The 22,703-nt window shown below is 33.4% G+C and overlaps 1 long non-coding RNA gene across 2 annotated transcripts in view; it reads left to right on the forward strand.

The window, feature by feature from the left end:
- The window catches only part of LOC120225374, a 142,109-nt gene that overhangs the window by 84,274 nt on the left and 35,132 nt on the right, over positions 1 to 22,703 (forward strand). For both annotated transcript variants that reach the window (XR_005526790.1, XR_005526791.1), the window contains exon 2: positions 18,135 to 18,223. This is a non-coding gene — a long non-coding RNA (uncharacterized LOC120225374). The remainder of the gene's footprint in view (positions 1 to 18,134; positions 18,224 to 22,703) is intronic.

The following is a 22,703-nucleotide window of genomic DNA, read 5'->3' on the forward strand; positions in this document are numbered from 1 at the left end:
TATTTGGTTGTGGTGTATAATCCTTTTTATTCTACTAGTATACTCGTCTACAAGTATTATTTTTTAAAAATATTTTACAACTATATTCATAATCTATACTGCTTTATAGTTTTATTTTCAGGCCTTTATCTGGTGTTGTATTCTGAGTAATACTAGCTTCATAAACTAAGTTTGAAAATATTTCCTATTTTTCAGAGGAGTTTGTGAAGAATTGGCACTGCTGCTTCTTTTAAAGTTTGATAGAATTTACCAGTGAAGTCATATGAACCTAGACTCTTCTTTATAGGAATATTTAAAAATCACTAATTCAGTGTCTTTTTTTTTTTTTTTTACTTCTTATACATTTGTTCATTTTATATTTCTTCTTGAGTCTGTTTCAGCAGTTTGTCTTCCTAGAAATTTATTTCATTTACCTTATCTCATTTGTTGACATTCATTTGTTCATAGTATGCATTTTTACTTTTTTTATTTCTGTGAGTATTGATGTCCCTGCTTTCATTTATGAATTTAGTAATTTGAGTCTTTTTTATTCTTGGTTGGTTTAGTTAAACCTTTGTCAATTTGTTGATCTTTTCAGAAACCATGTTTGATTTTGATGATTTTCTCTATTGTTTTTATTATCATTTTTTTTAAATGTATGTTTATTTTTGAGGGACAGAGAGAAGGGCATGAGTCCGGGAGGGGCAGAGAGAGAGGGGGACACAGAATCTGAAGCAAGCTCCAGGCTCTGAGCTGTGAGCACAGAGCCCCAAGTGGGGCTCAAACCCACAAACCGTGAGATCGTGACCTGAGCCGAAGTCGGACGATTGACTGAGCCACCCAGGTGCCCCTATTATCAATTTGATTAATTTCCATCCTTCTTTTTCTACGAAGTTTATTTTGTGTTTCCTTTTACTGTGTTCAAGTGAAAAAGCAGGTCATTGAGATTTTTATTTTTTAAATGTACCCATTTAGAGTTATAAGTTTCCTCTTAACACAGGTTTAGCTACATTCTAGAAGTTTGAGCATGTTTTGCCTTCATTTTCATTAATCTCAAAGTACTTTCTAAATTCCCTTGTGATTTCTACTTTGACTAATTGATTGGTTAGATATGTGTTGTTTATCTCATTGGTATTTGTGAATATCCTAAATTTCTTTTTGTTACTGATTTCTAATTCTATTCTATTTTGGTTTGAAAATATACTTTGTATTACTTCAGTCCTTTATTTTATTGAGGCTCATTTTATTGAGGCTAATATGGTTTCTTCTGGAGGATGTCTATGTGCATTTGGGAAGGATATTCAGTTGCATGGAGTGTTTTATAATTGATCATTAGGTCTAAATGGTTTATAATGTTCAAATCTACCAGTTCCTTGTTGATCTTCCTTTAGTTTTATTCATTATTGAAAATTGAATTTTAAAGCTTCCCAGTGCTATTATTGAAGCATCTATTTCTCTTTTCAGTTTGTTGGTTATTGGCTTAACCATTTTGATGTTCTATTGTTGCTTGCATATTGTATGTTTAAATTTTTATATATTTCTGATGGATTGACTTTTTTATTATTCTAAGAATTTTATCTCCTGTATCTTTTTCATATATCTTAAAGTCTGTTTTTCTGGGGGTGCTCAGTCAGTTAAGTGTCTGAATTTAGCCCAGGTCATGATCTCACAGTTTGTGAATTTGAGCCCCGTGTCAGGCTTTGCCAGCTCGGAGCCTGGAGCCTGCTTCAAATTCTGTGTCTCCCTCTGTCTCTGCCCCTCCCCTACTCACACTCTATCTCTCTCTCAGAAATAAATAAACATTAAAAATAAAAAAGCCTGTTTTTCTGATAATATATCCACTCCACTTTTCTTATATTTCCTGTTTGCATGCAGCTTATTTTCCACTCTTTACTTTGAATATATTTGTACCTTTGAATCAAAGGTATTTCTCCGGTAGATAGAATATACTTGGATCTTTTCCTTCTAGTCTGATGATCTGTGACTTTTGATCAGATTGTTTGTTTAATCTATGCATGTTGAATGTTATTAGCTATGTACTTGAACTATGTCAGCGATTTTACTTTTTTGTCTAAACATCTCCTGTCATTTTTGTTCCTCTTTGCTTTCTTATATTATTGCTATCGAGTACAACACTTAATTAATTTAATGATTTTTCACTGTATACAAAAAAACTTTTTCTTACTGACTGCTCTAGAGCTTACAATGTACATCTTAAATTATCATAATCTATTTTAGAGTAAAACGAACATTTCCCCTGAGTCTAGCTCTTCATCTTCTTGTGCATCTATATATTGCATCTATAAATATTACAGACCAACACTATATTGTTATAGTGTAATTATGTAATTTTGTATCTTATGAAAAACATAAAAAACCCAAACAAACAGAATAAGCATATGTCTGTGTCATTTAAGTTAACCCTCCTGTGTGCTGTTTCTGGCTCTTTTAATTTGTTCTTTTAAATTGAAGTTTATGTCATTTATATCGTTTCCTTAATCTAACAGAGCTTTGATTCCACTCTCTCCTTTGGGCTCTTATTACTAGATGTACTATATTTTACATGATAAAGGCTCAAAATTCAATTTATACCATTGCTTTAAAATAGGTTTAGATTAGATAAGTATACATTTAAATGAGTTAAGAAAAATAAAAATACTTATGAATTTTTACTCTCTTTAATAATTACAAAATTACCTTTACCTTCATTCTTTATTTTTTTTATATATATGGATTCTAATTACATTTTGAGTCACTTGCTTTCACGCTAAAGAACTGCCTTTCTTGTAAGACATTTACTTGCAACATATTCTCTGAGGTTTTTTTATTTGGGAATTATTCCTTTTGCCTTCACATTTGAAAGAACTTATGCTCAATATAAGATTTTTGGTTGTTTTTCTTTCAGCACTTTAAAAATGTTTTCCCATTTCTCTAGGCTCCATTGTTTCTGATGAGAAGTTCACTGTTTATCATCCTGTGGTCCCTTTGTATGTGAGGAGATGTTTTTCCCTTGCCACTCTCAAGATTTTCTCTTTGTCTCTGGTTTTCAGTAATTTTTATTTTTTTTTATTTTTTTATTTTTTTTTTTTAATTTTTTTTTTTAAATGTTTTATTTATTTCAAGGAGAGAGAGAGAGACAGCGTGAGCAGGGGAGGGTCAGAGAGAGAGGGAGTCACAGACTGAAATAGGCTCCAGGCTCTGAGCCGGCAGTCAGCACAGAGCCCGACGCGGGGCTCGAGCCCATGAACAGTGAGATCATGACCTGAGCGAAAGTCGGACGCTTAGCCGACTAAGCCACCCAGGCGCCCCATTTTTATTTTTTTTTTAAATTTAGTTTTTGAGAGACACAGAGCTTGAGTGGGGAAGGGACAGAGAGAGAGGGAGACACAGAATCTGAAACAGGCTCCAGGCTCTGAGCTGTTGGCACAGAGCTAGACACAGGGCTCTAATTCATGGTGAGATGATGACTAAGACACTTAACCAACTGAGCCACGCCAGTGATGCCCCTAATTTTCAGTAATTTCACTGTGTTATATCTCAGTGTGGATGTCTTTGCTGTTTTCCTACCTGGAGTTTATGGAACTTGTTAGTGTCTAGATTAAGGATTTTTATCAAAGTTGGTAAGTTTATAGTCATTAATTTGTTAAACTTTTTTCTGTTACATTCTCTTCTCTCTTGGTACTTTACACATACACTCCAGTACTTAATAATGTACCACATATTTTAAGTCTCTATTCATGTTTCTTTTTTTTCCTCTCTCTTCTTTATATCACATAATTTCTGCAGATTTATCTTCAAGTTTTGTCAAACTTTATTCTTCATTTCAAAATTACCTTTGAGCCCCTTTTATGAAATTTTTATTTCAGATATTATATTCTTCAAATGCAGAATTTTAATTTTATTTTAAAATTACTTTCTATTAATATTCTGTACTGATAGAATAGCAATACTGTATCTTCCTTTACTTATTTAAGCATGATTTTCCTTAGTTCTGTGAGTATAATTATAATAGCTTCCTTGAAAACTTTATCTATGAAGTCTTCCCCACATCCAGTTTCTGTTTACAGTTCCTCCTTCCACATTAATGGGTCACTTCTTCCTTCTTTGTTTTTCTTTTCTTTTCTTTTTTCTTTTCTTCTCTTCTTTCTTTTCTTTTTCCTTTCATTCCCTTTCCTTCCCTTCCCTTTCCCTTTCCCTTTCCCTTTCCCTTTCCCTTCCCTTCCCTTCCCTGCCCTTCCCCTTCCCTTCCCTTTCCTTTTACCTTCCCCTTCCCCTTCCCCAATCTTTTCTTTTCCTTTCCTTTCCCGATCTTTTCTTTTCCTTGTCTTTTTCCTTCTCTTCTCTTCTCGTCTCGTCTCGTCTCGTCTCGTCTCGTCTCGTCTCTTCTCTTCTCTTCTCTTCTCTTCTCTTCTCTTCTCTTCTCCTTTCTTTTCTTTCTCCTTTCCTTTCCCAATCTTTTCTTTTCCTTTTCTTTTTTCTTTCCTTTTCTTCCCTTTTCATTTCTTTCTTTCACATAGTTCATTTTTTTTCTTGTTGTTGAAAACTAACATTTGGCAATTTATTGTAGCAGGTCCTACCCTCCTCCATTCAAGAGTTTGCATTTATATTTGTGTTTTTATGTAGTTGTCTATTGACTTAAGCTGCACTTTTTTAGTAACAATTCTTTTAATGAAGAGTAAAGCCTCCACTATCACTCTTTAAGAGTGTGGCCTTGAATATAAACACAGTTCAACCCTGAGATGATAATACTTTCTACAGGAATTTCTTAGATTGTTTCTTTTCTTGATTTTTCTTTTATCCTATTTGTGTCTTTGGGATCACAGCAAGTGATTCGGCCCCACTAATTGCCAGCTTGTTGCTCCATTGTGTGAGATAATTTTCTGCATCATATTTGACTTCACAGTCTCATCTCATTTTCCTTTGAAAGGATAGTGTTGGGGCCAGGTTTTGATCTTTGTTCTTTACACAAGAGTAATCTTTCTAACCTTGTTCTTTCTGGCAATCTTGTGGTTTGCAGTTTGTCCTGTTGTTCTTATGAAGTTCCTAGACTCCCTTCAGTTGCTTAACACTAAAATATCCATTCTTTTTTAGAGTGCTCTTGTAAATCTCTCCTTTATTTGTTCTAAATAAAACCAGTTTTCTTGAAGAGAGCTCTATAGCTCTTATAGACTGCCTTACCTCTTAGGAGAAATCTCTAGAGCTTGACATACTGGCCCAGTTATTCCAGAGTGACACATTTGCTTCATGAACAAATAACCTATTTGGGAGCTCAGTAACTGTTCTTCTTAGCTTTCCTCTTTTGTCATGGAACATCTACTCTGTGAAGCTGGAAGAGAGCTACCTGGGCCCGTATTATTCACAACCTTCCATTCCTAGGTTGAGGTCCACCCTCGACATGGTAGTTGAGTTGAAGAATTAAGTCCTTTGTTTCTTGATTGAATTCACCTTGAATTTAGCCTCTTTCTACATGCTGCTCAGACGAATAGGAAATGATAGTGATTTGACCCTCCTGTAGTGATATTTCAGTCTTTGGCTGGGAGCTGCACAAGCTGGGGAGAGGGACAGGGAAAGTGAGAATCCCAGACAGCCTCCATGTACCAGTGTGGAGCCGGATGTGGAGCTAGATCCCACAACGGGACCATGAGATCATGATCTGAACCAAAATCAAAAGTCAAATACTAACTGGACTAAGCCACCCAGGAGCCCCTAGAGCATGAGTTTTTAGAAGGTAATTAAGCATTAGTGTCAGGTCCGGGCATGCTGATTGTTAATTATTATTAAGGTAATATCTTACTCCAGCAGGAAAGGATAGTTATGTTTATTGTCCAATATAGGAGATTCAGAATTCCTCTTTATATATATATATATATTTATTTATTTCTAGGGGAGAGAGAGCGTGAGCGGGGGAGGGTCAGAGAGAGAGGGAGATACAGACTCTGAAATAGGCTCCAGGCTCTGAGCTGGCAGTCAGCACAGAGCCTGATGTGGGGCTCGAACCCACGAACCACAAGATCATGACCTAAGCGAAAGTCGGACGCTTAACCGACTAAGCCACCCAGGCATCCCCAGAATTCCTCTCTTATAAGGAACTTACAGCATGTGCAGTTCATCTTGGCCCATGTTGTGTTGCCCCATGGAAGTGGGGATGATAGAAACCAACATATCTGCTGATGCTCATGAAGCTCATTGGGTTATGAGTAATAAAATCCTTTGCTTCTGGTTTATGAGTCTTGTGTCTTGTACACAGCATCAAAGAGATTGTGATAGGCAAAAATTTTAGGACATCAGTAAGATAAACTCTCAAACCTTACAAATTTTATGGCATTGATGTAAAATATTTTAGCTAACTCATTTATATTGTCAAGAGTAGGTACAGGCAGAATTTAGAACATTTCATAAAAGGAAACATTTTAATGAAAATTATAACAGAGTGAAGTTCATATTTTTATTTAAATACAATTTTATTTATATTAAAAACAATAGGCAATTAAAACAATAGGGTACTGGAACAAAGATACACACATTGATCAATGGAATAGAATAGTCCACAAATAAGCCCTAGTTTTTATAGGTTTTAAATTTTATTACAGATTTTTGAAGAAAAAAAGCTTATTTTACAAATAATTTTTATTGTGTTTTTAATTTTTTTTTTCTGAGAGAGAGAGTCCGTGTGAGCAAGGGAGTGTGAGAGAGAGAGGGAGACACAGAATATGAAACAGGCTCGAGGCTCTGAGCTAGCTGTCAGCACAGAGCCCAACATGGAGCTCGAACCCACGAACCGTGATATCATGACCTGAGACAAAGTCCGTCGTTTAACTGACTGAGCCACCCAGGTGCCCCAATAATTATTGAATTTTCTGTAATATTTTAAAATAATGTTTAAGATTCATTCTTTCAGTATTTTATTCAGTAATTATCTTATATAAGATGAATGTATTTTGGAGTTGAGGAAATTAATCAAAGAAAGATTAAGTATCTTTAGCAAGTCTAAACATTAAGAACTGACAGGATAGTAAACCAATAATTTCAGCCTAATTAACGACACTCAAGATTCTCATCTTAAAGACAATGTTTTATGCCTCTCTTAGAATTACATATAAAGGGAAAAGTTTGTAACTGAAAATAAATAAGCCAAATCACTATAATTTCAGTAGAAAGCTCTGTTTAGTAGTGATGCAGTTTTTGTTTATGACCTTGAAAACATATCCTTTGAATTGTTTTAAAAGATTTCTTATCAAAGTTAAAATAAAAATCTATAGAGGACAACAGAAAGAAGCCACACATTACTAATTGATACGGTTTAGATATATTTTTTTTTACCAAGTTGCTAATGGATTTAAGTTGTTTCCTTACACGAATGCAAGTTCAACATCTTAGAATCTTTAGATAGAAAATAATAACTTTAAATATAAGTAAACTATTACAGGCATGAACAGCCTATGTGTAAAGACTCATGTCACATATGTACTATTAAAAGAAAGATAATTTTTTGATCCCTGTGAGAATAAAAAATTATTTCATGCATAATTGGCATTTTGCACTCAGTCTCTGCATTCAAGAGCATAGTTTCTGAAGCTAATACTCTTTTTTTTAAGTAATGAAAATTTATTGAGAATTCCTGGGATGGTGGTTATTGCCTCCAAACTTGTAGGAAGAAACCAACACGGTAGGAAATCACTCAAAAATCACATTGTCCCAACATCTCTGGCCAACACAGGGAGGAACAAAATCATTCCTCTGAAAATTGGTCAGGCTCTGTTCATCAAAGAAGGGCCGGGAAGTCAAATGCATAGGGGATACATGATACTTCCACTTAATACCGGGGGTGGGGGGGAAGGGTGGTATACTGGACCCCCAAGCTGGCTCCTCAAAAACCAGGGGAGAAACAGATCCACTTCTTCTCTGGAGGTGGAGTTTCTGGTCACCAGGCTCATTTCTTACTTTTAACAAAGCTGTCAGTGTTCTGGGTAAAACTTTCACCCTAATATTCTAATATTAGAATACTCATAGCTAATATTAAAATATTAGAATATTAATTGATAATATTAGAATATTCATAGCTAATATTCTAATAGAAACCTTAAGTCATTGAAGTTGGTCATAAAATGAATTTAGTCTTTCCGTTCTTAAGAACTGATTTTACTAGATTTTCTGCATAATTCTATATTTATTTGTTAATTAAACTGTAGTAATACAGACATAAATTATGTTGTTTACTTACTGCTTCACTATCTTCATAATTTAACAGATTTCACAGAGAAAGATTTGTGCTATTTGAATAGAATAGGCTGAGTTTCAGGCCATGTGACTTCAGCTCAGGTCATGATCTTATAGTTCTTGGGTTCAAGCTCCGCATTGGGCTCTGTGCTGACAGCTTGGAGCCTGGAGCCTGCTTCAAATTCTTTGTCTCCTTTCTGCCCCTCCCTAACTTGCACTCTGTCTCTCACTTGCACTCTGTCTCTCTCTATCTCAAAAATAAACATTAAAAAAATTATCAAGTTAAGAGATTACTGTTGATGTAGCATGATTAACTGAACAATACACTTTATTTGGATTTCACCAATGAGGTTTAGTTTATGGTCTAGGATCCAATCCGGAATTGCTTTTTTCCTCATCTTTCTTTGTTAAGCAGAAAAATACTTCTGTCATCATCCCCAGCCCCACTCCACCAAGATATTCATGTCTTAATGCTTAGTAACTCTGAATATGTTACTTTATATGATAAAAGAGATTTTGCAGTGATTAAAGGCATGATTGAAGGTATAGACCTTGAGATGGGGACATTACTATTGATTTTCAAGGTGGGAACATTCTTTCCATCTGAATCCCTTAAAAGTAGAGAACATTTTGTGATTGTCAGAGAGAGATGTGAAAATAGAAGGAAAGTCAGAGAAATGTGATGTTGCTGGCTTTGACTCTGGAGATAATGGGCCAACAGCCAAGGAATGCAGGCAACCTCTAAAAGCTATGGTCATGGACCTCCAGAAAGAGATTCAGTCTTAATGATACCTTATTTTATCCCACTGAGTATGGCACTGAACTTTTGATTTGCAGAACAATACAATAATAAACTTGTTTTGTTTCAGGTTACTAAACTGTGGTAATTTGTTATGGTAGTGATAAAATTCTAATTAGAATTCTCCAATATATTACAGTAACTTTGGTATTTCATTATGTTTCATGGCTGACATTTTTTAAAGAGGGAAGTTCAATTATTAGAGGGTTTCTCAATTTTTTTATTTTTTTTTCTACATTTTTTTGACATTCCCCTGATTTTTGGTCTTTCTGCTGAAACTTTGGGATCAATGAGTTCTACAAAGAATTTTTAACTCCTCCTGGTGAAAAATATAGATTTAGGCAGTGGGTGTACTAGGGTGTAATTCTAGATTTTAAACTGTAGAAGAAAAATTTCTTTAGTGATTTTTACTGTTAGTGATCCCAGAATGAATTTTGGGGTAAAGAAACAATTTACACAGTAGTTTATTAATAAAATCAAGTTGAATTTTATTTTCTTTAATCATTCATTTTTATATTTTCATTACTCTGATATTTAAATCAGAAACCAGTTTTTACTGTACTTATTATTATTGTGCAAAATGACCATAATACCATAAAAATGAACATTCAAAAAATAGTTATTATTGCAGATCATTATTGATGATTATATTTTAAAGCAAGGTTAAATTAAAGCATGAAAATCCTAATGTAAGAGAAGGGTAGAAAAATAAAATTAAAGTTGAGTATCAAAAACTTTTCCAAGAAACTGTGATATATTGTTGTTCTTGAAGAACTTAAATCTTGGACAGTCTAGTTTTACTGTTTTTACTAGTTTTTACTAGGGCCCTTGGTAATTTTATTCATTGTATCAAAGGTGTTTATGATGGTGGCCTAAGGATTTAACATCCTAAAATATGTCTTAGCTTGGGGGAAAAGATTTGAGTATTACACAACACAGTATGTACACACCACAATTGTAAAATTTATGATCTATACTAAACATTTTAAAAATTTGATTTAAAATCAACAATATAAGTTAATTTTGTAGGGTACACTCTTATAGATCTAACTTGAGACATGTCTAAAATTTAAGAAAAATAGCCCCCAAATTTCCATTTTTCTTTTATGATTTAGACAATGTAGATATTCTAGTAATGTACTAAAAAAGACTTCTCAAATCCAACTACTTACCTTTATTTTAGCCTATGGTATATTTTAGAGAACCATCAAATCCTAATTTCTTCTAGGGGAAAAAAAAACACAACACTATCTTATTTCATTAGTTATCTCCAGAATTGAGAGTTGAATGCTCTACGCATGAAATAATTTGTTTCAGTTAACTATAATGTCAATATCACTTAAATACTATAACTGTAAACATGTTTTGCCAAAGTTAGTTCAATAAATATCTTTTATCTCCATGTATTCTTATCTGTAGTATAGTTAACTTGGTATTGCTTTAAATTAATTTCTCAAATCTGGTGCAGAATTAGAATGCACTAGATAACAAACAAAGAAGTTTTTTCTCTCTTCTGTGAATAAAGTACAGCTCAGAGAAATATTTTTCCATGCTTTGTATTTGCCCTAAATTGAACTACTTTCATGTTTAATGGGTGCTCTGAATTCTCATGTACTTTTGGTTGGATGAATATACCCTTCTTATCCTATATACATGTTCCATTAGTTTATTAAAGATGTGGTAGTCATAATTTAAAAAGGCTTAATTTTATTAGATGAAACAGTTTTAATGTTTTCAGCCTCAAAAATCAGTTACACTGAGCCTAAGGTGACTGCATAGCCTACCATATACAGTAGAACAATATTGAGAGTGAAAGGGGATAAATGACTCTGGGACAAGTAAACTTATATACTGTCCAAGCACATCAATTCAGATGATCATGCTACACATATGCTCCTTACGTAATTTAATTTTTTAATGTTTATTAATTTTTGAAAGACAGGATGCAAGTGGGGGAGAGGCAGAGAGAGAGGGAGGCACAGAATCTGAAGCAAGTTCTGGGCTCTGAGCTGTTAGCACAGAGCCTGATGTGGGGCTCCAACTCACGAGCCCTGAGATCATGACCTCAGCCAAGTCAGAGGCTCAACCAACTGAGCTATCCAGCTGCCCCATAGCCATCTTTAATATTTTTCAGATTAATGTTCTGATAAAGACATACACTGATTTATATAAGGGATCAAATTGTTTCAATTTAGCATCAAGACTTTTTTTTATAAGAGAGAAGCTCTATCAGAGTTGCTCTCTGTGTTAATCAGTTTTCTTCTATCAATTACCAGAAACTATGTTGTTCACAAGACACCTATGTGTTTTTCATTTAATTGTCAAACACATATATCATGTTTACATTATTGTATTTTTTTCAGATGGCAAAACCGGAGGCTCAGAGGATTTGTCTAATTTATAAATCTTCTGGTAGAGCAGAATTTCAGATTTGCAACCAGGTCCCATATTACTTCAAGTATCTATTCACAAATACCAGAGAAAAATTAGTATATATATTTTATATTTTAGGTTTATCTTAAATATGTTTTTGTTTCTCCCATTTGAAGCTTATTTAATACTTTGTTAATGCCATACACAAATTCCCTGAATATTAATTTTTCAAAGAAAAAGATATGTTGGTTAATAGATTACATTCTAGAGTCTGATTTCTAGGATCAGAATGACTCTGCTCCCCACAAGTGTATGGCCTTGAGAAAATCACAACCTCTGTCATGAATTACCTCATTCTGTGAACCCATCAAACAGGGTCTATAATTGTTTTGAAAATAAATTAGGTAATGTAGGTAAAATGTTGTTATATGTTCAGTTAGTTAACATAGGTGAAGTATTAATCATTACTATATTTGAATTGTTTTAATGTTTATAAAATATGAATTTATATGTGCTCTATGTTTATGAGTACTTCATATATGTTTAGAAATAATATATGCTCATAAGTATATCCCTTTATATGTTTATATATATATATAAGTAACTGTATATATAACTGTATACTTATAACTGTATAAGTAACTGTAAACAAATATAAATAGGAATCATTTATATTTATACTTATATAATATTTATATTTTTTACATTTATAAAGTATAATAGTTCATAATAAGTCAGGAAATATATAACAAATACTAATCATTGCTACATTTTAGTTATTTTGTTCTTTAATTATTAGGAGAAATTCTATATGATCTACAAACTTAGCAGTTTCACTGTAGTATCACTTCTGCATTACTGATAAAATGTTAATAACAGATCTTTCAGAGAATGGGGCAAGGAGAAAATACTGTCCTTGACTTAGATGTTGTGATAATTTACATATATGCTTTGTTAAATCTTTATAGCCCTAATTAATTTCTTATTCCTTAAGATATGATTTCATTAATCCCAATGACAATATTTTAAAAATACACAGTGTAGAACATTGCCTTTTAGAAAATTGTAATAAATTAAAATATCCATTGGTTATACTTTTTCTCCATGGTTCTTATTAGCTCAAAACAAAAACATAATCGTCATCATCACAGCTATTTTTATTGACTGTCTGCGATATACCCTTCATAAAAATTTTCAGAGTTGGTGTAAAGTACAGGTAAAACAGAAATAAAATAAAACTTGATATGTAGGGTGTCAAGTCAATTGCCCAAGCTTAGAGAAGTACTGAAGGTATAGCTCTGATGTAAGCCCGTATCTACTTGGCTTTCAAGCCTTTGGTCTTTCCACTGTACTAATGTTCTTCATAAAGAAAAGTTTGCTTGAGAGTGGGAGAGAGGGGCAAAGAGAGAGAGAGAAAGAATCTTAAGCAGGCTCCACAATCAGCACAGAACCCAAAGTGGGCCTTTGATCCCAAGACTCTGGGATCATGACCTGACCCAGAATCAAGAGTTGGATGCTCAACTGGGTGAGCCACCCAGGTACCTCTCCCTTATTAATTTTTACCCTTGACTTTAAAGAGTAGTTCTTTTTCTTTACTCCTAGTATATCTCTTATAAATTCTTATTGTAACTTAGAATATACATTACATGAATAACACTGTATGCAGAAATTAAAATACTTATAAAGTATACATGACAACCATGTTTTTTATTTGGCCTAAAAATATTAATGTGTCAGCTCTAATAAGTAATAATTAGAATGTAATGACTTTTCTCATCTTTTTAGAGCCAAGAGATGTTTTTATTTATATAAGAGTTTTGCATATCACATGTTTATTGAATAAGTGATTTGTTTAAAAGCAAAAGTTCGTGGAAGATTAAGATATTTTTCTTAGCTGTGAAGTGGAATTCCTGTAAATGGTTGCATAAATGAAATAAATGTTACTAACTATAATTTAACTTTATTTAGAAAGATTCAATAGACTATAATCTTTGAAATTTTATTAACTGTAGAGCCTCTGAATTAAGAGATATTTTCTACAATTGTTAGCTGTGTGAGAAAATTTACTTAAACTTTCTGTACCGAGTCTTCCATCCATAGCATGGGAAGGATAATTGTACTGGAGAGGCTTGTCATAAGAAATAAAAAGTTAATTCATGTAAAGTACTCAAAAAACACTACATGTTTTTGTCCTTTTTTTTTCTTTTAAATGTGATATAGCATATGCCTTTGTAAGGCTTTTTTAAAATAGGTATTCATTAAATAACCTTTTAATGAGGTTAGATTGCTTGAAAACTGTTGGCATTTTGAGTGTGCTTCAATACTTTTCCTTCTTGCTGAAATGGTCCCATTTTCTAGAATTGTGATTGTCATACAAGGAGAAAAACATTGTCTAGTCTATCATGACACTCATGCAGTCAGTAATGGAGGAAGTGGTCTACATGTCATGGTGAGGTGCTTAACTCAGCTCTGCCTCTAGCAGTATCCACCACACAATATCTCTGGAGCTGATACAGGTTTCTTTAAAGGAAAGAGTTTTGTGTTGCCAGATAGTAATGTTAACTCTTACTAATGTCAATTCACCTATGTACCCTAGGAAGTTGCTGTGTTTTTATAAAAGCAATTGACCTATATCTCTTGATATGATCGAATACAACTTATATATATATATATATATATTTTACAATTACTATTTCTCTACTTTTCCTTCTTGGTAAATGTGGTTTTGTTCAGTAGTCAACCTGGAGTTTATGGCACAACTAGAAGGCCGTACACAGCAGTATACTGCCACTTCAAAATGTTTTCTCCTAAAGTTACTGTAAGTTACATTTGAAAGGACTACCCAAACATGGTTATATTTTCAAGGCCTTAATCTACCCATAGGCTTGGTCTGAGATACCAAATTTCTCTGAATGTGCTGAATTCAATTCACTTTTTATAAACCCTATTCATTGTCCATTTGAGATAAGCCCAAAGACCTGGAAGAATTTATGCAAGATATAAACAGTGAGGTAGTATGCATTCCCTCTGTGCAAGAAAGTTAAAATGGAGAAAACAATATCCCTGCAAGATAAACATGAAACTTATTAAAAATGAAGACCATATTAATTAAGTACAAGAATGAGTACAAAAATGAGTATATGTATTTTAAAAGAATAGCTGATAAGTTTTCTTAAAGAGATGGAACTTGGAGTGGACATCAGCATGTGCCAAAATGCTTCAAATCACATCAATTTCATCTTGCTTTTAATATATATTATGTAATAATTTTGACTTATTTTTGCTGCCAAAGAAGTATTAATTCTATACCAACCTTTTGAAAAATAATCAATTATTCTTACTGGATTCAAGTCCAGTTGTACTTTTTCTTTTAAATGTAATATTGAATAAAAAAATAGAGAAAGAGGAGATCCAATGTAAATTTTCTTCATGAGAATTATTAATGACAATTTTTATTCAATAGATACAAATACTATTCAGCTTACAAGTTTCATTTTTAAAAAATTTACTACTATAAAATTGTGTAGGTATTAAACAGCATTGTGCTTTAACTGAATGGATATACCCCAGTTTTGTTTTCTTACCGAACAAGGACATCTTGAATGTGTTGTATCTTATAGATGTGGTTGGTAATGGATTTATTTTCATGTTCAAAATACCAAAATATCCCCTTATTAGGTGGTATTCAATACCACTTAAAAGACAATATTAAGTTATTCAAAAATCTGTGTATTCATAGTCATTATTTAATCAATGAAAGATTTTACCCTGTCCCCCCTCACAGTTGCATCCCTTAAGTTCTCTCTTTAGCCTTCAATATTTCCTTCAGTAACCCTATAATTGTTAGAAATAATATTAATATAAGATTGAGTGTAATTTCTCCTAAACCTTTCAGATTAGGAACTCTGAAAAAATTAATAGGTCTCTTATATTTACAAGCTGGCTTACCGGACTTTCTTAGCAGGCTCTCTCTGCTATTATTCTTGCCCCTAAGTGTGTTAATTCATCATTCTTTTTCTGTCAGCTGTCTGCACTGTTAGTTGAAGATTTCCAAAATGCCTGAAGGGTGCACTGTCAGCTGCAGATACCTGAGTCAACATGGTAATATCAGTTGATTTCATTCTAGGCAGTACACACACACACACACACACACACACACACACACACACACACCTCTGCACACAGTATGCCTTGTAGAGGTACTTGGTACATTTCAAAATATAACCTTTTGTTACTGCATTTAAATGCCTGAAGCAGCACAGAATTTTCACAATAATATTTCTGCCCCTCAATTATTTTTTTTAATTCTAAAAGTTTTGGAACCAATATTCCCTAAGAGTCGCATTAAAAAAAAAATACACTCTTAATTCTCACAGTACTCGAATAGATTGCTAAGACATTTAATAGATTGTTAAAGCATCTAGTCTCTGCATTGTCTCACTTTTCTGTGCACTTCACCGTTCTTCTTATCTGAAGCTATACTTCTTTGGGAAACACATTCAGTGAATCAGTACGATGTATCATAAGGCACATCTTATTGATTTGAAATTTAAGTTAAAAAGTAAACTCTAATCTGTTTATGGTATAAAAAGAGGGAGAGATGGTAGATGGAACCAGACACATATTGAAACGAAAGAAATTCAGGGTCCAAAAGCAAGTTAAAGTCTATTGGTATCTCTACCTTGTCCCGCCTCATAGTTTCATCCCTTAAGTTCTCTCTTTAGCCCTCAATATTTTCTTCAATAACCCTATAATCAGTTAAATGGACAATCATGCTAAACATACACAGTTATGGACTGATTTGCTTCTATCCTTGTTTACAGTATTTTCCTCCAGCAATGGCTCAAATCCATATCTGAGAATATTAATATACACAACTCTGAGAATTTAAGTATCTGACCATTTGCTATGATTTGATTAAAATTAGTTAAGTATTGTTATGACAAGTAGGGCTTACTCTAGAACCCATGAATCAAAGGTCCTGTTTGTCCTACTTGATATCAACTCCCATGGCAAGAAATATGAGAAATTATATTAGCATGTCTCATGGTTTAGTCAGTGATTCATGTGAGTAAATCTTTTTTTTTTTTAATTATAATGTGGATAGGGGCGCCTGGGTGGCTTAGTCGGTTAAGCGTCCGACTTTCGCTTGGGTCATGATCTCGCCGTTCATGGGTTCGAGTCCCGCGTCGGGCTCTGTGCTGACTGCCAGCTCGGAGCCTGGAGCCTGTTTCAGTCTGTGACTCCCTCTCTCTCTGACCCTCCCCTGCTCACGCTGTCTCTCTCTCTCTCCTAGAAATAAATAAAACATTAAAAAAAATTAAAAAAAATAAATTATAATGTGGATAAAGAAGTAATATTTGGACAAATATTTGGATAATAAGCTCTGTAGGTGTACGTACTACTATGTGAAATACCACTTTTTGTGGATTCAGAATCTTATACTCACTAACTGAAACATATAAAGCCTGGAAATCAGAACCATGTTTATCTTGATTTTATATAGTGTTTCAGTTATAAATTCAGAGATTTAATTTATTATCTCATATATTTGAGAGCATAGTCACTTCAGTCTCCCAAACAGCATATAGAATGTATCTTTCTTCATTATAAGCAGAAAGTTTTGGACAAGAGTATATTGGGGGATTAGATCACCTTTAAAGTATTAGCAAGGGGAATAGTCAGAAGTGGAGTTCAAGCTTCCAGATTTGGAGTAGCAAGCACAAGCAGCAGGATCTAGGGCAAGATGTGCCATGTGCCAAAGAAGAAAGCAAACTGGAAGTATCCTCAACAGGAAACCAGATCCAAAGCAAATCAAAAGTAAGAACACAAACCAGGGCAGAAACCAGCATCAGGGGAAACCCTTAAATCTCCATATTTCAAGCACATGTAGGCTAGAGATGAAAATCCCTAGAAGAGAAAAAAGTACTCAAGTGTCTGAAATTTGCTGACTGATGTTTCCTCCTTTACTAATTCTGACTTGTATGTTTATTACTAGAAGTTGAGTCTGTCTTTCTCTTTGAAAGTTTCTGATCTGTGATCATAGTAAAGAATAGGTTTTCTGTAATCTTAATGCAAAATGGTTTACAAGAGGAATCTAACTTGTTCAGAAATGCCATATGATTTTACTTATATGTGGAATTTAAGAAAGAAAACAAATGAACAAAGGGAAAAAGAGAGAGGGATTCAAACCAAGAAACAGACTCTTAACTGTAGAGAACAAACCGATGGTTACCAGAGGGGAGATGGATGAAATAGGTGATGGAGATTAAGGAGTGTACTTGTTGTCATGAGCACTGGGTGTTGTATGGAAGTGTTGAATCACTGTATTGTACACCCAAAACTAACCTTACACTGTATGCTAACTAATAGAAATTTAAATTTAAAAAATCATTGCCATTAACAATGTATCATTTTATCAGCCTTTAGTTGGAATGTTCTTGTATATGTTATGTATGTTTTACATGAACGTTTCTTCAATTAAATTCATAGATGTATGGCTTCATTAACATGTATTTTACAAGCATGAATCATTATATCTGTTCAGATGTGATTTTATTTTTCTTTGATGGTAAAATTTTTGTTTCCTAAGCTGGGGAAATAGACATTAATGGCATAAACAACAAAAGTTGTTACTCAGTTCATATTCTGAATGAGTTATATTCAAGATCATACCTACGAAATATCTTAGAAATGATTTTAAATTAAGAAAGGTTCATAATTCACTTTTTGAAAGTATATCACTCTTTTTTTTTCTTCTTTTCAGAAACCTGTGCTTTTTCTCAAGGTCATATAGCTCTGTATCGGATAGCAACAGAGCTTCAGCAATAAGAGCAGATGCCATCTTAGATTAATGTAAGTGAATTTTTTTTTTGCAATTTTTATAGTTTCTCTCCTTTGCACCCATTTTGACAGGGAACAATGTTGGGTTCAATGCCGGATGCCCTAGAGGTGCCCTAGAGTTATTTTAACGAATTCAATTTGCTTTGCTTTTCATGTAAGAACAGCTTTTCTTTTTAGATATTTTTGAGGTATAGCAGAAAGTATTCTTACATAAAATGTTTTAAAAAGTTTACTCTGTATAAACTTTCATTATAGAATCATAGAATTTTAAAACTAGAGACTACAGAGATCATCTGTTCCAGGCTTTTCAAGGCTTATGGTGGTAGAAAAAACTCTATTTACCACTCATTTCTGTTCTTTTTTTTTCTTTATTAAGTAGTGATTCTTGCCAATTTTTCCCACTTCTATTCCTTCTTTATGTCAGTAGTGGAGAGTTTAACTAGTTTTCTTGTTTGTAATATATTTTGAATTACAAAACACTGGAGTAGTCCAACTTTTTATTTTGCAGATAAAGAAACACAGGTACAGAAAGTTTAGTAATTACCCAAGAGCACACACATACCTGGTAGCTGAGGAAGACCTAGAATGTCCTAAGGGTTCACAAGTCCAGGACCCTTTCCCGCACGAAACCCTTACTCTGTTTCCTTGCTGTTTTTCTTTCCTCACAACCTTTATAATTTCTTGATTGAAGAATTCTGGTTCACCCCTGTCCATTTTTCTTCTTTGTGCTTGCTATTTGATTTTTATTTTATTTTTATTTGCTTTCTTTTTAATTTCAGTTACTTTTCTATATTTATATTTCCAATTCCAGAGTCCATATAAATGCTAAATCAAATTATGATTCACATATTATTTAATGCCTCAATTCCAGTTTTTATCTCTGGTGTCCTAGGTGATTTGGACACTGTCTTTCAAGCAGTTGTGTGCAATGGGACAGAGTTAAAGCTCTAGCTTCTCATGCAGACTCTCTGGGTAGAACTCTGGTGTCTTTATTTAACATATAATCTTGTTATTAAGCTGCTCTGTTGTAAAATTACCTCATCTGTAAAATGTGCATAATAATTTTACATGTCTCATAGTTTACAGTGTTAAATGAGTCAATATGTGAAAAGTGCTTAGTACAGGGCCTGATACATAAGAGCATTTAGTAAGTGGTAGTGGTAGCTGTTGTTAAAATTTCCTCTTGCTGTTATCATCTAGCCACACTTCCTTCTATTATTTGAACATTCTTTTCTAAACTAACTTTCTCTCTCTCTCTCTCTCTCTCTTCCCCTCTCTCTCTCTCTTTCTTCTTTCTTTCTAGAGAGTGCAAGCATGCTGGCTTGAAAGGAGCAGAGGGAAAGGGAAAGAGAGAACCCCCTAGGGTGGATCCAACCCAACGCTTGATCTTGCAACTATGAGATCCTGACCTGAGCCAAAATCAAGATGGAATGCTTAACCGACTGAGCCACACAGGTGGCTATTATTTCCTAAGCTTTTAACTCTCAAGATTTTACTCTTCATTTAACTTTCTTATTCAAGTGCTTCATGGGGTTGCCATCTTCTTGACTTAAGATTTTCAATTTATATGTTAATACTCAAAGAGATCTTACCTGATCCCAAAATATCACATCCACTTTGTTTTTGTCACATTAAAACCTTTTTGTTTTCTTCATATCAAATTTTAGAACTTATGTTTTTGTTGGTTTATTTATTTATAAGCCCCTTTATGTTGTGCATTCATGAGAATGATAAATTGTCTACAGTAATTCCAACTCATTAGAGTAGCTTAAGAGTAGCTATTCATTACCCAAAATGTATAAAGAACTTATAAAACTCAACACCCAAAAATAAATAATCTAATTAAAAATGAGCAGAAGAAAGAATAGATGTTTTTCCAAAGAAGACATACAGATGGCTAACAGCCATATAAAAAGATGCTCAACATCACTCATCATCAGGGAAATACAAACCAAAATGATGAGTTATCACCTCACACCTGTCAGAATAGCTAAAATTAACAACATAGGAAACAACAGAGGTTGGTGAGGATGCAGAGAAAGGGGAGCACTTGTGTACTGTTGGTGGGAATGAAAACTGGTACAGTCATTCTAGAGAACAGTATGAAATTTCCTCAGAAAGTTAAAAATAGAACTACCCTGTGATCCAGCAATTTCACTACTAGTTATTTACCCAAAGAATACAAAAATATTGATTCAAAGGGATTTGTGCACCCCGATGTTTGTAGATATTTATGATTATCAACAATAGCCAAAGTATCGAAAGAGCCCAAATGTCCATCGATTGATAAATAAAGAAGATTTGGTATATAGATACAATGGGATATTGCTCAGCCATCAAAAAGAATGAAGTTGTTGTGTTTCCAGTGACATGGATGGAGCTAAGGAGTATGATACTGTTAAATAAGTCAGAGAAAGACAAGTAGCATATAGTTCCACTCATATGTGGAATTTAAGAAACAAAACAAATGAACATAGAGAAAAAAAGAGAGAAACAGACTCATAACTGTAGAGATCAAACTGATAGTTATCAGAGAGGAGATGCATGGGGAAGGTGGGTGCAATAGGTGATGGGGGTTAAGGAGTGCACTTGTGATAAGCACCAGTGTTGAATCACTGTATATTAACTAATATTACACTGTATATTAACTAGCTAGAATTTAAACAAAAATTTAAAGAGTAGCTACTCAGCATCAGAGTTTGAATAGCATAGAATAGTAGACCTACAAAACTGCTGTCAAGTGAATGAGATTATTGTTATTTGTCTTCTAAGTATTTTCCTTTAAAAGTCATCAGTTTATCAGATATTTGTAGATCTCTGAAAAATGTAAGTAGAAAGGTGAATAAATATAGATAATTTAAGAATCAAGGAGAATTATTTGAAGAATTAAGACAGATAATAGAATTCATTTCCAGAAGAATGATTTCCCTCTCATTATTTAGTATGGCTTCAATAATTCTTTATGTTGGTGTCTGGTACCTAGCCTTGTTTGACTTGGCAGTGAAGTAAAAAAGTACAGTGAGATAAACTTCTTTTGGACTCTGCACTTGGATGTGTTTTTACTGAAGATATTAGAATAATATCCCCAGTGAAGACTTCACAATATGTATACAGACACAGAAATAATGATTAATAGCATTACTTAAAAACATACAAAGTGAGATGTACATTTTATGAGTTCAGTAAACATGTTGATGGTGTGAATGAATGAATAAGATGGACTAAAAAGCAGAATAGATCTATTTCACCTAGATATTCTAGTATTTTAAAGAACTATAATACTTTTTTTCATAATAATTCGTTGTCTACATTTAGAAATATATTTGCTTCTAAGTTCCTAAATATGAACTATGCATTTTTTATAAATAAGGGGTTCAGTTGTGTGTTGAAATATTAGGTATAAACAAAATAAAGTGACAAAAAATGTAGAGTAACAACTATATGCTTTATCTGTTATATGAGACGTTGGATTTTTTTTTAATAACAAAAATCATGAAGCCTTGGTGTTTCCCTCTTTGATATATTAGATCCTTTGCTTATTTGCCTTATTCACATATATAAAACATAATCACATACCTTATTTCATATGACAAAATGGTAAAATTAACTTTCAATTCTGTAGGTTTGTTATTTTCAAATTTCTTTGCTTTACTGATTTTTAAAAATTTTAGTGTTTCATTTTTAGTTTGTTAAACATGATATTTTGTAATTTTTATTATAAAATGTTTTGTTTGTATAATTTTTATACAAATAATTTAACCTCCCAATGTCATCAATAATTAAAGTGTTTACTATTTTTTATATATTTTTAATTTTTTTGAGAGAGAGAGAATGAGTAGGGGAGGACAGAGAGACACAGAATCCAAAGGAGACTCCAGGCTCTGAGCTGTTAGCATAGAGCCTGAAGAAGGGCTCAAACCTGTGAACTGTGAGATCATGACCTGAGCTGAAGTCAGAGGCTCAGCTGACTGAGCCACCTAGGCACCCTGAGAGACCTGGTTTTTAAAGTATGGGTTGATACTTTAAGATTACAGAATGCACAGGGATGCCTGGGTAGCTTAGTCGGTTAAGTGTCCAGCTTTGGTTCAGTTTATGATCTCATGGTTTGTCAGTGCAAGCCCCACTTCAGGCTCTGTCTGACAGCTCAGAGCCTGGAGCCTGCTTTGGATTCTGTGTCTCCCTCTCTCTCTGTCCCTCCCCCATTTGTGCTCTGTCTCTGTCTCTCAAAAAGAAATAAATGTAAAAAAATTTAAAAAATAAAATAAAATGAGTTGCTTGTAGGCAGCATCTAGATAGGTCTTTATTTTTTTCTTTTTAATAAATTCGGACACCCTCTGTCTTTTGATTGAAGCATTTAGTCCATTTAGATTCAGAGTACTTATTGATAGATACCTATTTAGTGTCATTTTATTACTTGTTTTGTCATCATTTCTGGAATTTTTTAAAAAAATTTCTTTCTAGTCTTTGTCATTTTTGGTCTTTCCTGCCCACT

The sequence above is a fragment of the Hyaena hyaena genome, unplaced genomic scaffold (genome assembly GCF_003009895.1).
Source record: "Hyaena hyaena isolate Hyena2069 unplaced genomic scaffold, ASM300989v1 scaffold_1381, whole genome shotgun sequence".
Lineage (NCBI taxonomy): Eukaryota > Metazoa > Chordata > Mammalia > Carnivora > Hyaenidae > Hyaena > Hyaena hyaena.